The sequence below is a fragment of the Eleginops maclovinus genome, chromosome 15 (genome assembly GCF_036324505.1).
Source record: "Eleginops maclovinus isolate JMC-PN-2008 ecotype Puerto Natales chromosome 15, JC_Emac_rtc_rv5, whole genome shotgun sequence".
NCBI classification, from domain to species: domain Eukaryota; kingdom Metazoa; phylum Chordata; class Actinopteri; order Perciformes; family Eleginopidae; genus Eleginops; species Eleginops maclovinus.
Window position 1 is genome coordinate 20,652,563 of NC_086363.1, and position 15,392 is coordinate 20,667,954.

The 15,392-nt window shown below is 41.1% G+C and overlaps 1 protein-coding gene across 2 annotated transcripts in view; it reads left to right on the forward strand.

The window, feature by feature from the left end:
- The first annotated feature begins 7,191 nt into the window (after nt 1-7,191).
- The window catches only part of tab2 (TGF-beta activated kinase 1 (MAP3K7) binding protein 2), a 38,393-nt gene continuing 30,192 nt past the window's right edge, over nt 7,192-15,392 (forward strand). Inside the window, exon 1 of one of the 2 annotated variants that reach the window (XM_063902294.1) lies at nt 7,192-7,561. The gene's annotated coding sequence lies outside the window, so the exon portion shown is untranslated. The remainder of the gene's footprint in view (nt 7,562-15,392) is intronic. The other variant, XM_063902293.1, reaches the window with a different exon arrangement.

Here is a 15,392-nt window from a genome sequence, read left to right on the forward strand (position 1 = left end):
TTGAATAGGTAAACTTAATATTATAGCTTTCAACTAACAAGTTTCAGTGCATTTACCATTTACTATTAAAGTGGACAGCGACACCAACCAATGCTGTGCAAACAAACAAAGGCCTAATTGTCTTAGTACTTTATATTATTTAATACTTTCTAAAAGTGTAAATGCAGCTTGTGATACAAAGACAAGTTTCTGAGGTAGCGCGTTTGTGGTAACGTTAGGTTATGCATGCTGCTCGAGCTGTTTCTACCAGCCTCCCTCAGGTCTGACAGAATAAAAAGCATAGCGCTCTGATAGGGCTAAGTTCTTGATAGTTATCTCACTATTAACTGAATTTGTTGCCGTTAAGGTGATGTTCTTTTGTTGGTTCGATTTTTGCCGGAAGTCCTATTGTAGCGGCAAAAACTAGCTATGAGTAATATACTGTACTTGGTGTTCTTGTTGTTTAATAAAGACACAAAAACAAACAATTTCCAAGTCCGGACCACACCATCACCAAAAGTATTCACCCTCTCCTCTTTGGCATACACAAAACCGGTGACCTAAAATCCCAATAAACCACACCCATGTCACAATTGCCGGAAGTGATAACCAATAAGAATTAAACGTGGTGTAAACAGAAAATGAAGATGATAATACAAATAATAAGCAATGGCAAAACAAGCATTTTGACTCCTACAACTATGAAGCTGGAACAGTAACTGAGTGCATTAACAATAGCGCCAGAGATAATATCAAGTGAGCCAAACTAAGGAGAAGAGAAAGTCCCTCTGGAGGGGAACTCAGGGATTTTAGCTTTGGCAGACCACAATAACCTATAAAACACATTTAGTGATTATTTGAGACAGTTTATTGTAATAAAAGGGACAACTATTTAAATAAGATTGACTTATTCTGCTGCCAGACTGCACTGTCCATAGCTAGCTGCAGTGCAACCAATGTAATTGTGTGTGTGTGTATGTGTGTGTGTGTGTGTGTGTGTGTGTGTGTGTTTGTCCCTTTGTTTTTGTTTAAGGAAAAACACTATAAGTGCAGTGTGTTCACTTGAACCTGTACTGCAGTCTCTGAAGGAGTATAGAATGTGTCTTTACAGGAACATTACTGCACTCCAGTGAACATGCAGATCCTGCAGCGTAGGCAGTTGTCCTGGAAATCATTCACAGGGATGGTAGGACATAAACATGGACAATTGAACCCATAGTTTTTTCTGAGAAGTTAGGGACAATGTGAATATTCCTGACGACAAAATAACTTCCTCTTTCCTTCATTCTAACAAAACTGATTATTTTAGGGGATTTAATGCCTTTTTGCACCTTGTATTTGTAAAGGCCAGAACATGAATTCTTTCTCTGCTTCAGAGTTTTGTTGAGTATATTGTGATTCACAGTAATACAGTACCAATCTTCACCTTTGACTCCCCCACCTGTGGCTGGCTGTGGGATGTTCGTGGATGTCTCCTCCTCCTCAGACGCAGAGAGCGTTTGTGCCAAACTACAGAACCTGGATGGGTAAAAAAGTGCTCTTTAAAGAGTTGAAAAAATCAAATCAAGCAGTGTTTACAGTCTGTGAGCCTTTTGCTAAACTGTTGAAATATTGGACTAAAGTTAATCATATGCCACATTATATCTGTGCTCCAATTGGCAAAGCTTAGGCTGCTTGTGTACTATACATTCACACGTTTTCTTTACCAGGTTCACCTTCTTAGTTTAGCCTGTTGGCATGCTAACATTAGGTAGCGGTGGCCGTGCTCAGCAGTGGGTCATTCTTTTGTAACAAGGTAAAAAGCGTGATGTTCTTGAGGAGATACTGAACCCTAACTTGCATATTGAGGCTCCTCATATGCAGTCAATTTAACCAGCAGTAAACATGAAGCATGAAGAACAGCTCAGGGTCATTAGTTAATCTGTTTTTATACACATTCAAATATTAACTTAATAATAGATAAAGAGGATGAATCGTCTGCAGGTCATGAATGTCTGTCTATCTATCTGTCTATTAATATGAGCTGATATCTTTCACTCTAGAACAGAGTGGTGGACCGAACAGCTGATCCAAAGAACCACACCGCCAGCGTGACTAATAAATGCTTTCAGAAAGTGCATAATGATGGAGAAAGTGTTTCCCTGGTTAAATATTTTTGATTGAACACTGAAAATGAAGCCAGACATTGTGGCTTTGCCTCCAGCTGAGCTGCAGTCCTACAGAACTATCTTCTGCAGTCCTAGTGGGAGAGTGCTGGCCCATCCACAGTGTCAGTTTGACCTTAAGGGTAGGTGATCAGTGTCTGGAGCTCCGCCATCACACCACTCACTTCCAGTATGCTCTCAGAGCAGCCGCCAACCACAACCTGGTGCTTACACTCCACTGACATTTCAATTCCCTCTCTGTAATAAACTCTGCACTCTCAAAAACGGTTTATTTGTATTCTTTTTCATGAGTTATCATGAAACCATTGCTCTCCCTCTAGCTAACTCACTATTATCATCAGATGAGAACCTTGTATTCCCAAATGTCATTTCTCAAGGATCTATGAAAAATACCTTGACCTACAGAACAACTACTGAAGCTACAGTTCTTAGTGTATTCAAGGGTTTTGTTATATCCATGGAAAAGTCTTTCTATTTCATCGTTATAAGATGTATATCCTATCGAAAGGCTTATAAGATTCTCTCTTCAAAGGCTAAAATCCTGACGTATGTGGACCCTGTAGGAGCCATGTTATGTGTGATGTTGTCATGTCCATTTAGTTTGTTTGTATTTATCTTGCAATATTATTTTGAACACTTGTTGGTGGTGATTAGCTGCACTAGGGTGTATAAATAGGGGTCATATGTTACAGGTAAGGGATGGAACACAGGTGAAGAGCAAACAGTTTACAAGTCCACGGACACCAGAACAACAGACCCGGCAGAACAGAATACATCTCATTCATCACCACAACATTGGTATTGTAAACTAAACTATAAATAAACCTGAAGATATCTGCATCTGCTGACTGGAAAATCACCTTGTTTGTGTGTGCATACGATCACTTTCACCCTCATCTGTGTAATAATGGCAAATTGGAAATAGGACATTGGAAACACTAATTTGCCATTACAGACCCTTTAGCGTTATATGTGGAGTCTCTCAGGGGTCAATACATAGTCCACTGTTGTTCAGCCAGTACATGTTTTACTGCACAAAACAAATATCAGAGAATATTACCATAATAACTGATGACACAAAATGAATCTGTGGCAACTAAATCCACCACAGGTCAGCCCTCCTTTCACAAGTTCCAGCTGGTACTGCTATGATATCTTTCAGGACCTTCGCCTCGTTTAGAGGCCTTTCTTTATAATACTCTACAAAATCAACTAAATGCAGGCTGGCTGGAGTGACCACAAGTGTGTCGAAGAATTGCTTCGGTGCCTTGCTCAAGGGCACCTCGGCAGTGGCCCAGGAGGTCAACTGGCACCTCTCCAGTTACCAGCTCACACTCCGTATTATTATATCCAAGTCCAAGCCCCTACAGACTGAGCCACTACCGAAAAAGAAAATCTCCACTCATATGTTCCTTTTAAATACACCGACTTGCATGTTTGTTTTCATCAAGACAGCTAACAAGAAGCTACATCAAAAGTATATCTATTCACAAATCTGGATCTAAATTGTGTTTCCCTGGAGGGGCCTGAAGGCCTGTTGGTACATTATCATACAGTTTATGCAATGTTAGCATTTAAAAAATTAAAAAATGAAATGCACACATTGCTTTTTTATCCTGTTACAAAGTTGGGTCCTGGCAATAAAACAAGGATTTTATTTATCACGACTCACTTTTAGAATAACCTGCTCTCTGTTCCCCAGGCTGTAACAAAACTGTGTTGAGCGTGTTAGCACTGGAGCGGCTGCATCACCCAGAAAGTGGACACACACGTTTGCTTAAGAGAGGAATAATGACCCACTGCAGAGCAAAATCTAAACTGCTGACCCATGACTAGCTGTCCTCAGACCGTGAGAAACGGGCCTCTTTCCCTGCCAAGAATGTGGGTGGCCGGCCCCGTTGCTCCAGAAAGCCTATGTGAGGCGTGTGGCCGGTTACAGCACCAGAGTGCAAAGCACGTTTTTCTGTCTGATTTCTCTTAGGCTGCTGCTATTCATGCTCAACATTGCATCAGGCCGTTCCTTACATTCTTTTAATCTGTGTCTATGTGCAGCAGATTCACTGGGGTATGAGCTGGTATGGTGTGTTTGAAATTAAACCAAAACTTGAGAAGGAATACAATGCAACCACATACAAAAGCTTAAAACTCTTGAGAACCGCTTTTGATTTTTGTTTTGTGCAGCACCATCACATCAGAAATTGTAAAGGCTTTGTGTAGAGCAATGAATACTCCAGTCACAAAGTATAACAGGCTGCTTTCACTTTGCTGATAGCACTGAAGGGGATTTCAGCTCTCGGTTTCAAACCAAGAGTCAAGGGGTCAGGGTCTGTGCGAGATAGTAGGGTCCACAATTTGTGTGTGTGACTGACTGTGTGTGTGAGTCACTGTATTACGCCGACACACGAGGCGGCATATGTTCCACCCAGCACACTGAAGAACCAATGCACTGTCCTCTTCCTGAGAGTTCCCACAAGCATCTGTTTTCTCACTCAGCCCATGTGTGGGTTAATGCAGCCAGAAGCAGTAAAGTCTAAATCTATAGTGTCGTCAAAGAGAAATAAATGGGACACCTGTTTATGATGTCCACAGTGAATAAAAAAAGTGTCTCATTTATAAGGTGGGTGCAGAAAAAGGAAATTGGAGGGTTCCTTCTGGGAGATGTGACACATGAAAGCAATGTATGATCAAAAATGGAGTTATTTCATGAAAAACAAATTCCACTCTTTCATTCTTTTAACAAGTGGTCGTAATGGCAGATCTACATTCTCTGCAAAGCTGTAAGAATGTGTATTTTAAATGTAAAATGTAAGAAAAATGAAAACATAAACCAAACGCTAAATTGATTGAAGTGAATGCTTGATCTTCAGAACCTTAATTCAAGAATAATTCAATAGTCCACTTACTAGCTTTTTCTTTGCTGCTTTCAACTGCATCTCATGGTCTTTATTAGTTGATATATTGGTTTGCTCAGTTGTCATGGAGTGTTAAATCTATGAAATACATACAAAGACTAACAGTCATGCCAGCTGCTCTGTGAGTCTGTACTTATGCACAGTGATGCTCTGATTTGAATGCTTACACCAGAATTTTGATATTTAGCATAATGTTAACCATCACCATCTTAGTTTAGAATGACAACTTTCAAGATCATTCACTTTAGGACAAGGGTCTTGCCTGAAATAAATAATGTCATCTCAGCTCAAATCACAATCGAAAATCTGAATTAGAATCAGGATTATTGCCAAGTAGGTTACACATACAGGTAATATGCTGTGGCGTAAATGGTGCATACAAAAATGGTATGTACTTGTATGGCGCTTTACCCAATCTTTTCAACCCCTCTAAGCGCTTTACATACACACCTCATTTATGCAGTGAGCTAACACTCACACACAGTTGGCCATCAGGAGCAACTCAGTGTTCAATATCTTGCCCAAGGATACATCGACATGTTGACTGCATGCTGGGATCGCACCCACAAACTTCTGGTTGAAAGGCAACTGCACTCCCTGGCAGCCACAGTCACCACGTGGCGTCTTACATAAACACAGTAAGAGAAAATAAAATGTAAACAAAAAGGACCAAACATGATTCCAATTTTCTTTTATATATATAGTAACATAAAAAATATAGAGAAACATTTACTCAAAACTGAAAATACAAAAATAAATAGGTACAGTATAATTTGACAAAATACTTGGCAACATGGAATAGAATATGTGCAGTATTGTGATGTAAGTGGAGAGCTTTGCATATATTAAAAGAGGTCATTTTTATACACAAATGTGCAAAATATACAGAGTTATGTGTTTGATTCACAAAAATAAAATGAACATGATGTGCGTTAATGGAAAGCAACGTGTTAATAAAGGAGGGTAAGAGTCTGTGTCAGTGGGGTCCCAGGCCTTGTTGATGAGGCCAGAGGGGAGAAACTGTTCTTGCGAAGAGAAGTTTTGGTCCTAATGAACCGCCGCCTCCTGCTGGAGGGGAGCAGGTCAAACTTTGGGGTTGGCCTACCTCAGGGTCTTGGAGACATACAGGTCGTGGAGATTGCAGCCAATAACCTTGGCGTAGAGGAAAGAACACAGTCACGAGGGGAACAAGTGCTGATGATCTGGATCTGAAACATGTTTCCCCAGCTTTACACGCTGCTTCCTGTTAGACAGGATGTCTTTCATCCACCTGCAGGTGGAGTCCACAGTGGAGCTGGGCACGTGCAGCTGGGAGAGCTTGTCCTGCAGCAGAGACTGGATGATGGTAATGATGACGGAGCTGAGGTAAACCAACAGGATCCTGGCAATATATAACATGACAATTATTGATAAGAGCAAGTGATTCACATTGATGAGACTTGAAGCCTCTGGCTGCTCTGTGATGCTGTGATTCAAACCGACAACACAGGCGAGAAATCCATAAAATGTCTTACTTTTTTAATCTTCTTTGACAGTGTTTATGTATGCACCGTGTACACCAAGGCAAATTCCTCGTATATGTTAACCACCTTGGCAATAAACCTGTTTCTGATTATGTTTTCTGATAAGATCAGATTTATTTTTATTGATCCCTTTTGAGATTTTTAAATTTGTTTATAATAGATGGTGAGAGGTGTCTGTCAGCCTGTTGTCTCTGGTTTAGGGAAACACAAGTTCTTGTTAATTCCTGCAGAGTTGTATACACTCACCAGCAGCATGATTTGTTGTGAAATCATGGCATTGTGAATAACAGTGGTATAAAGATTACATTTGCCACTTCCAGCTGTAAAATGTACTAAGGCATCATCGTTAAATAAGTCAGGGCATGGTCTAGGAGGAATGGTAAAATTAAACTATATCAATATATTATTGACATGTTATTGTCCTATTTGAAGAGTCAGACCACAGCAGACACTTCATTTTTAGCTATCCCACTTCTCCTGCACTGTTTCCTCCACTAACCTCCAGATTCTTGTGTTTCCTCAGCCTGCATCTCCTGCAGCGGCTGCACTCTCTCCTCCCTCAGCGCAACTTTTGCAAAGTGAAAAAAAAGAAAAGCAGCTCTCCTTCTCGCGATAGCAGCTTGCTTATGCAGCCGCCATATTCTGTGACAGTATTTTGATTCGTATCTGCTGGAAGTGAGGAAAAAGAGAAAAGTGAAGGGCTGTCGAGGGGAGGGGGGGCTGAAGAAGAGGAGCTGTCAAAAAGTGATTCCCTAGTCTCTATCAAACGGCGGAGAACTGGGGCCAGGTATCCCTTCATTAACGCTGTTTCGAGGACACACAAGGCCCGGGGCCTCGGTGCAGTTGGCTCTTCGTCTCCCTGGTAGTAGGTGGACTCCTCTCGGCTTCGACTGTCCCAGCTCCGCGGCCCTCTGGAGGTCCGGCGGCGGTGTCGGGTGTTGAAGGCGGCCTGGGGAGCGGCGGCGGCAGCGGAGACGGAAAGGTAACTACATGAAGTGGACTCACTTACAGGTTCTACCCCGTGCTCCACAGCCGTGAGAAAGCCGTTAAACAGCGGTACTGTTAAACGAAAAATCCTCAGAGCGCCTTGTGCGATAAGAGCTTTTTAACACGGTTCCTCTCGGTTATAAAGTGAAACTTTTCAGATGTAGAAAAAGTTTTTTTTTTTGAGCTAGCAGCTAGCTGCGTTAGCACAGTTTGCTAACTTGTGTGGAGGCTGTTGCCGTCTCGGCCGAGTTGGCAAACCTCTGTCTGAAGTTTAAAATAAACTTATTTCAGGCAGCTTAAATGTGGATATCTGTGAATAACGTTGTATATCATGTGCCTTTTATCTTAGCAAACACTGGCTGACGCTATCCGCTCTGTAGACCATGTTAGGATACTTTTTCCATCGAACACTCAGAAACGTCGTGGATGGAAATGTTAAATCAGGAAAGCTTCACTGAAACGCCTTATCCACCAAGCTCCAGAATACAGCTGGTAAACCTCATTAAGTTGTTGATTCCTTCAATATAACACTGAAAGTGTGTGTTTGTGTAAGTAACCTTACAGTTCGTAACAGTTTTGTGTCAGTGAATGTATCATACATACAAGGCAATCTTCCTCTAAGCTAAGCCAAATGTATGCTGTCTGTTTTAATGCTACCACGAAGCAAATATAGCACAATAGTAACACTGCAGTGTGTTAAACTTAAAACATACACACAGCTGCAGTGTGAGTTCGGTTGTTTTTAGTAATCTACTGATGGCCAGTTTAGTGCTTTCTGACATTTTCCTCCTGGATATGATGTTCCTGGTTGGTGTTATTTGGGATGGAAACTTGGGGGTGGGTCTGGGCCTTTGACAGCTCAGTACAAGTTTTCTTGATATAGTTAAGATGAGAGATGTTCATCATGAGCTTCTCTAACCTGTCATGATTTACACTTTTGTAACCTGTTTATTCTTGTGAGGCCACTATAGGTGTTGTTACAGATTGCAACATTTGAGCATTTTTTAAAGTTGTATATTTGTTTGTGAGCCAACATTGTTGTTGTTTGACATGGTAGTTGTTTCCTAGTTTTGACAGAACATGGTGAAGTCATTCTAGCAAACTTAGGTCCAAAGCAGGTATTTTTCTGCAATTGCCTTGTCTTACTGCTTTTTTTCATGCAGTCTCAGTTACATTTAATCGTGCAGATTTCAAGCGGATACAAAACACATTTTACTTTGATGATAGGTCATTTGTGGTGGTCTACACTGGCACAGTGTTATGTTCATATTAACACCAGTCACCAGTTAAAATATGCAAAACATTGGTTGTGATGTTTGGCAGCTACTAAACCAGTGTCAGTGTTTTTATTCTAAACCTATAAAATGTGCAACTAACTCTTAAAGCTTCAGTTATAAATGTAAACTTACAACTTATCCTACTGTCTTTTTTCTATTTGACTAGCTTTTCTGCCTGTCTGCTTTGAGTTTACTCTGAACTCTAAAGCGCTCAGAGTCACTTTTCTGTCGCCCTCTGAACACCTCCAATCTAAACGGTGCTGTCAAAGCTACACTGTAAGGGTGTATATCATTCATTAGCAGCTTGTGCCTGTCTTGACTTGCAGTCAACATTGCACTTCCTGACCAATAAGCTACCATAGCCCACTGTTTATAGGTGTAGACCCCTAACTGAAACCATGTGTGCCTGTAGCAGGGCAAATATGTTGCTAAGAGGCCTTGCTTATTTGCCACTCTTTGGAGAGTCTGCACCTAATCTTCGGAGCCTATTTGGTAATGCTAAATCTGGGTTTTGGTCAGGATCAGACCCTTGCACAAAATAGAAGGCTGCTGATTGTTCTGTTTGAGTGTCATTTTGCATATGCTAACAGGTCAAATCAACACAACTAAGTCAGTGCACAGATTAAGAATATTTCATAAGTTAGTGTCCAAGTTGGCTTAATTCTAGTTGACAGAGGTGAAAGATTGGGTTGAGTTGATGTGTTTGCTTTGGTACAATAAACAAGCAGGACAAACACTTGTGTTTGAGAACTTTTACAACAAACGGCAGTTGTGGCATGTTGTGTCGAGCTCTGTGCCAATACTTAAATCTTCTTTCCAGAAAAACCTGTTTCCTGATTTATCATTCGCAGTTTGCACAACAACGTTTTACCAATCAGAGCAGAGGGTTGGGGTGTGCAGTTTTTGCCCTGTCACCAGGGGAGGGGAAATTACTACATCTGAGTGTGTTTGGATGGAGTACAAATGCTTGTTGTCAACAGGGCAGTCAGCTCAGTGCTGGCTTACCTTTCTCTTTCTGTGTCACAGCAGCTTGACTTTTAGAGGCTGCAGACTTTAAGTTGTTCAACTTGATGTTCTTTCAAACAGCTCTTTAAAATGAGTATCACACAGCTGGAATGAAAGGATCCATCACATTATGCCCATTGCTGCAGTTTCACGAAGAGGGCTTGGTGTTTCCAACCCTCCCCCACTGCAGTGTGTGGCTGTCAGGAAGAGAGGCTCTTATTGAAGCCCCCTCCCCCTGTTGAGCGCTCCTGACTTCTTCGCTTTAAATGGAGTCCTCCATTCCACACGCTGCCTGCTCATGGTCCTCTCCAGTTCAAGGGTTAAGTTGCATGCATGGGGGCTGACACAGCACAGTCCAGTACACCTGTAGCTGTAGCCTACGCAGAGCTTGTTCATTTTGCAGAGTGCATTTGGTTGGTTCGCCAATTTTGAGCTGGCTTCTCAAATTGTCCACAACTATGATCACACTTGCACAAGATCATTTGAGACCTGCTTTTATGTAGCACTTTGTAGTTATGCATGTTATACAAGTGCACACTGTATGTGATTGCTGGCCATTGTCTTTGTGGTGTGTTCAAATATCAGCCCTGTCAATACTAGTTATTTGTTGTTGTTTTGGTGTTTAAGGGCCTTAAGTCTGTACATGCAATTCAGGGCAGCCTCGGTTTGGTTTATTAAGCTTGTGTGCTCAACACATTTGCCTGCTGCTGAAAAAAAGTTTGAGATGAGTGGTGAAATACAGTGCATTTGTGCGCTGTGAAACTGAAGCACACAGCTTAATGAGGCTAAAAAGCTCCTTTTTTAGAGATGATGCATGTTTTTAAGTGAAGCTTTAAAAGAGGCTGTTATGTAGAACTTAGCCTCAATAAAATATAAAGTTACATTTATTTTGCAGACATGATAACAAGCCAAGTTTTATATGACACACTGACTAATAGCATAGGTGTTGCTGTAACACACCGATTTTTAGGTTATCCAGATAAGGTAATGGAGATGTATGAAGATTAGGTCATGTCTGTTAAAATAGTTTGAATGATAAAGACTATGGATGATAAAAGAGAGCAGCGATGTTTTGGTAGCTCCAGTCCTTCTCTATTGCGCTAATAGTGACCTGTCTCACCACATGTTTAGTGTCTTCCATATGGTTATCTGGAAAATAAAGAGTTTTACCGACTGTTTGAGATGTTCAAACACTCGGATGAACAATTGGAAGATCCACAAAATTATATGATTAGATTGCAAAAGAACAGTCATTCTGAAAGTCAGCTGTGCTGCCTGGGACTACGCTTTATTTACTTATGTTGTGTGAAAGATCTGATCTGATTTGTCGACGCCTATGCAACCTATACTTTCCTAAAGATCCAGGGGACTCCTGCTCGAGTGTGTAACAGCTCACAATGTTGCACATCAAAATGTTTTGCCACAGTATTCAGGTGAGGCTGCTCAGCTCCAGTTGCTGTCAGCAGTTGTTTGTTGCACTGCGTGCACACAGGATGCTGTTCCACCTTGTTTGTTGTCATTCCTCACACTCTCCAGTCAGGGTATACCTTTAGCGTACCCTCTTATTGTTTCTGTTGTTGTATGCATAAGTCAAAAGGAGATGTGTTAAACACTTCCTACACTGAGATGATGCTGTCCCCCCAACCCCCGTGCCCTTTTCTATTCCTCTAAAATCACTGCCCAGCTTCCTGAAACTGACACATGCTCTTTCACAAGCTAAACAGACCTTGAACTACTTGGAGATTCCTGAAAAACAATCAAGCAGCACACTTAAAAAACAACAGTAGCAGACAAAGTTGAGTTCACTATCTGCACCCTTTTACTTCACATTGCACGTGTGCACACATGTACAATGAGGAGTGGCCCTATAAAACGACATATGCACACAGCGGTTTGAGGAGTAGAGGGTTAATAGTCCTGGTTACCTGCGGGTTGGAGAACTGAACTGGCAGCATGTTGGTCCTGTCCCTGGAACACTGGGCTGGTAAGTTGGAAAACCTGCAAATATAATAAGAAAAAACCCAACAACCACAGGGTGGGGAACACCTGGTCATGTTGCCATTGTGACAACTTGTGAAATTCTGTGCCACCACAAACTTTGATGCCTGCAAACAACAATTTAAAAAAAAAAGTGCCAAGACTGCTTTTAAGTTACATCCATAAATGATCACATTAGCCCACATTGTTTTGAGAGAAGCATTGAAGCTGTTGAAGCGTGTTGTCGAGCGAGTGTCCGTGAGTATGTGCTGAAGGAAGCTAAACCAAAAACAGTTGACAACACGTTTGCAACAAGGATTTGACTCATCTAAATATTTGTAGAGTGGCAGAGTCATAATCAGGGTGCACTTTTGGGGAAAACAAAGCAATTGGAAATAGAGAACAAAACCTTTTTTTGTAAATCTTTATTTCCGCTGTAATGTTGGGCATTTTAACATGGGGGGGCTACCTCTCTTCAGGAGCAGCCTAAAGTGTTTGTTCACTGAATGTATGTGTATAGGCAGCAGGTCCTCCAAGCTCTGCTATTATGCATTACTATGTTTGTCCAGTCGCTCAGACTGGACAAACCAAAATCTGGCTCTACAGAGGGCCTTTTGCGTCTTTACGCCAACGTAAGTTCTCCAACACGCCTGGAAAGGATGGGGGGAGAAATCTACAACCTCACTGCCACCTCAGAGAAACTACATCGTACCTTTTTAAGTCATGATGATAACATTTAATGTTTAGTCAGAATAATATTCTTCTTTGATTGAATGTTGTTACATATAGCAAAAAAGGCATTCCTATCAATTCATGCGTCGGTTCATTTGATTGTGTCAGAACAGGAAGGCCTGAAAGAGCAGATTATATGCTGACTTTGCATACTGAACCACAATATTGGTCTAAAGGAGGGGCAGTTATATGAGATCATTTTCCTATATCATTTAGCCTAAAGGTTGCCTGCCATGTGGAATATAATATGAACTCCACTGTTAATAATAGTTGGATGTTTATAAAGTTGCTGTTATTCTTTATTGTTTTAAGCAACCACTCTTAATTTCAGTGATAAGTACAAGAAAAACTAATCAACAACTGCACAAAGTTTCCCATGCCAATGTCATTATTTGTTAGCTAACGTTTGGAGACATACATGACATTCATTGACCCTAATATCACCAGAGCAAACCCACTGGTGGATTGTTCAGCTAAATAAATACACTCAGAATATGTGTAAAGCTACATTTTAAATAATGCTTGAATGAAGTAAAATAATGCAAGAGCAGCTTTTATGAGAATGAAGTGTTTTTCAAGGTTCTTTGCAGAAATTGTGACGAAATAGGATACACAACCATCAATTAAAGGAATATATAGTAGAGCTCCTCTGCCTGCTTCCTTTGAATAGAGCATTTACACTAATTGAAAGCAGAAGCAGGGCTGTGTTAAACAGACAGCAGTGCAGCTCTTCTGATACTTCTGCATTGTGAGTGGAATCAGTGTTTTGCTCCAAGTGTATGCTCAGTGACAAAACATCTGGTGCCACAACAGCTTCATATTTAAATGCAACAGAAAATCTGTTTAGTTCCTGTTGTCAGACTTACGTTTATTTTGACATAAAACCCAGAGCGTTTAGGATTTGGTTTTGACAGAACGAAAGCAGTCAAAACGCGTGTATTAGACACATGCAAATGTACCAAGAGTTGTCTGTCTTTGGTCATTCTTTATGTCTTTAAATCATACAGAGTTTTATTTCATAAAAGGCATTGTAAAACCAACATTTGGAAGTAACATGTTTGTGTTAGTTGGCGAGTCATGTGTGATATTATTTTTTTTATGATCAAAAATGATTACTAAAAGTTAATGTTGACTACATCATGGTTAATCACCAACATGTCAAGCTGCCAGCAGTGTTGCATTCTTCCACATTAGTTATGGCTGTTTAAAATTTACAAGCATAAGAAATCTCTTGGATTCCAAATTGTCCGTCTAAATTTTGACTCGTCGTGCAGAAAAGCCCTGTTCCACGTTCTCAGACGCACAAGCATCCACTTTGATTGCTTGTTGGCTGCTCGGACATCCACACATCTTCCGGCCTGTCAGTGTTGTACTGCTGCAGCTCCTTAAGCGCTGTTCCGCGGGGGCTACATTTTGAACGAGTTGCCAGCGCACAGGAAGATGGTTGAGCCGTTATCTTTGTCCTCTGTGCTTCTCAGAGCTGTGCACACAGTAGCCTCTGTGACAGGATATGTTTGTGTGACACAAACACTTCCTCTCAAAGTGCTCTTTCTGACTGAGAAACACCTCTGGTCACCTGCTTATTTTTACATTTTTAGGGTCCGCGTGTTCAATCGTATCATAATAATGATAAGCATGCAGGGAGTAAATGGAACTAACTCCTTTGTAAGCAAGTTTGAAACAATATAATCAACCTTAGAGCAGTAGTACTGTTTGAATGATACTACACAATCATCTGATGGAAAGACATGGAGAAAAGCACAGACTCGTGTGCAGTGACAAGATGTGTATTTTTAAGAAATGACAGCCTGAGAAGATTAGCTGAGCTGTCTCAAACATCATTGCAAGGGTCTTTGCTTGCTTTAGTTTGGTGTGTTCTCCTGTTGCTTCTTCATTCTGTCTCCCTTTAATCTTTATTACAGTCTCTTTCTGTCTTTTCTCTTCTCTAAAATAAATACTTGACTACACACTGCAATGATCTTTGCTGAAGTGTTTCCAGACCTCACATGACATCCTTAACCCGCATATTGGTTCGGGGGAAGTTAGTGTCTCGGTTTCTTTGCAGCTGTCTTTAAAAGTCTCATGCCTATAAAATAAAAGCTTCCTATTGTTGCAGATACCTTGACTTGAAAGTATTCTTGTGAAGCAGGATAGTATTGATTAAGGCTACAGAAGCCTTAAAAATAGGTTCACAATATGAAACATGATACTGGATGCACTGTGTGCCCATTAGTAATGGAAATAAATCTAATTTAGTTCAGTCGTCTTCAGAGAGATCCCTGTGCATGAACATGACTGAGACTCTTCAATGGCTGCACTGATGAAGTAGATGGTGAGGTAGCCTCCCAGCTGCTTGTTTTCTGCATGATGGATCTGCAGGCTGCCGTCTTATCATTCCCTTGCTTATCCTTTGGGCAGGTGCTGGCCCCTCGTCCCCTCAGACTCTCTCTAGCTTTTTCTTGCAGACACTGAACAGAAATCCTGTGTGTCTCTGAGCTGTTTGTAAATGCCATATCTCCCTTAGAAAAGATATTGTCAGGGCGTGGTGGACAACGCAGCTGAAGAGGCTTTGTTTGTTGTGGTTTAATGTAGCTCTGCCATTGGCAACTGACTGTGTGGGTCTCAGTGAAGTTTTTGCTGCAGCAGTGGTCTATTAAATTAGACCCTATATTTGAAGATGTTTTGCAACCTTTCGCATCTTGGATATAACCATGTGAGCTCTGAGGGAGATAACAAGCCTTGCTTCCCATAACACTATGAAGATAATTGTTTATTACTGGAGATTGCACAACACCATGGCTAACGTACACACAGGTTAAGCTTGTGGACCCTTCA